A 2,500-nucleotide genomic window follows, 5' to 3' on the forward strand; every position below is an offset into this window, starting at 1 on the left:
ATGTGCATATTAAACGCACATTCTGGTTTATGATAATGATTATGGCAATAATAATTATCATTACAGATGACGATGATGATATGATGGTGATGGTGCTGCTGATGATGGTGAGACTAATGATGAATACGATTACAATGGTGACAATGAGAAGGCGATGGTTATGAAGGTAATGATACACAGTCCATATATAGAAACTACCCATCGGGGTTCTCAAACAGACACAACCTTTTTTTTTTTATTGTTCCAAATACCTATACGGGGACACCCATCCACGCCCTCCCCTCCACTGAACAGTTAGTTTATTACATTCCCCTTAGGCCGCGCTTGCACTGAAAGCAATCGGAGACGAGAAAGAAAGAAAGAAATGCGTGTTCAAAGGGATCGAAACCTGTTTGTATGCGCTGCCTCGTTAAGCTATTTCTGTCACGAGGAATTTTGAGTTGGGTTCCGATTGCTTTGTGTTTCTCCGTTTGTGTTTTGTTGTTCGCGTTTCACCGTCGCTTGGGCGGAGGACAGCTGGTGAAAAGGGACAGGAGGGGGGTGAGAAAGGGGCCTGGATGGCAATCTTATTTCTGTTCTTAAATTTATATCACACTTTTAAACGTGTCTTTATGTATATGTATAAGCACACACACACACACACACACACACACACACACACACACACACATATATATATAATGTATGTATATAGATAGACAGATAGATGGATGTACATAGGGCCAAATAAATACTGTGCCTCCCTAAAACTTTCAAGCTGGTATTTCATTTGGTAACTGCAGTGCACTCAACTATAACAATAGAAACACTGTTATTTTGTGATGAAACTTGAGATGCTTTCTTGGTTATTTTTTCACTCATACTTTGATATTTGGAATTATTATTATTATTATTTTTAAATGTGAAGAAAAAGACATTCCATATATATATATTTATTATTATTATTATTATTATTGTTAATGCATTCACGTAGCTGTAGGCCTATCTTCTACAACATACATTCTCAAGGACATATATGTTATCATGAAATTCAAAAGTTACTTATCACTGTATGACACCGTTGTATGTTATCTATATTTCCTTTTCCCTTTCTGTATAAAGATTAACCTTTTATTATTTGTCTGAAGAACAAACCGAAAATAAAAATGAAAAATAATAAAAAAACAAACAAATATATAGAAAATACGATCTTGATTTATTTATTAGTTCTCCTGTGTTCGGTCATGAAGCACTTGCTGAACATATTAAAAATACACTGTAATATATGTGAAGACTGCTCTTCAAGTGGGAAAAAATACAGTTTATATTATAACTATAAATATTTATTATAATCAATCACATAAAATAATTCTGTGTAACATATTTTCTATAACATAAATAAATAACTAAAAAGACTCTCTATTAATGTAAAAAATTGTGTTCCAAGCTGATTTGGTTACATTCTTGGCGCCGATTTTGGAGCCAAAGTGTCAGTTAAGCAGAGAGAAAAAATATCCACGCTAATTTTACGTCTGAACTACAAGAAATATAATTATTTTATAACATTTAATAACATGATTGAACAACGGAGGAAAAATTAACATATACATATATAAATATATACATATAAAAAGATAGATAGTTATAAATAAGTATAGATTTAGGTAGATATAGATAGATAAATGTGTGTGTGCGTGTACGTGTGTGTGTGTGTGTGGGGGGGGGTGCGTGTACGTGTGTGTGTGTGGGGGGGGGTTGCGTACGGTTGTGTGTGTGTGTGTGTGTGTGTGTGTGTGTGTGTGTGTGTGTGCGCGTGCGTTCATACGTGCGTGTGCATGTGCGCGTGCGTTCATACGTGCGTGTGCATGTGCGTGCGTAATTGTGTTTTTCTTCTTCTTGTTCCCCTCGACGAATAATCCGACAACTCAAAAAAGTAAATAACATGAAAAGAGAAAGTCAATTAAAAATGCCACCAGGAAGGTTTATAATATTTGCACGTGTATCTGAATTTCACAAAACATATATGCTCTATAACAGAGACTGCTTTTTTATGAAGTATACCTCGACCACAGCGCAAATGATCGATTAAAAAAACAAAGCACAGCATTTCTCTTTCTCCTTGTAACTTCTTGTGCATATCATTCCAAATTTTAAAATATGAAAGAAACTTTAGTTCAAGAGTTTGTTTATCTAAGAACCGGGTTTATACTATTTTATATGAATGGATTGCAGTGTTACCATATAAAATCTCAGTTCGATACCTTTAGGTGGCAGGAGATCTATTCGGCAAGATGCACATATTTATGTAAATATATAAATATAAATATGTATGCAAGTATGTATGTAGACATGTATGTAAATACGTGTATATATTTATGTAAAGATGTATAGATATATGCGTAAATGGATGAACAGATTGATGGATGGATGTACACACATATTATTCAAACATTTTATTAACGAACTTAATATATAGGCATTTCAAAAACGTTAATATTCATTTCATAATCAAATGCGTTCA

Source organism: Penaeus chinensis, chromosome 15 (genome assembly GCF_019202785.1).
Source record: "Penaeus chinensis breed Huanghai No. 1 chromosome 15, ASM1920278v2, whole genome shotgun sequence".
Taxonomy (NCBI): domain Eukaryota; kingdom Metazoa; phylum Arthropoda; class Malacostraca; order Decapoda; family Penaeidae; genus Penaeus; species Penaeus chinensis.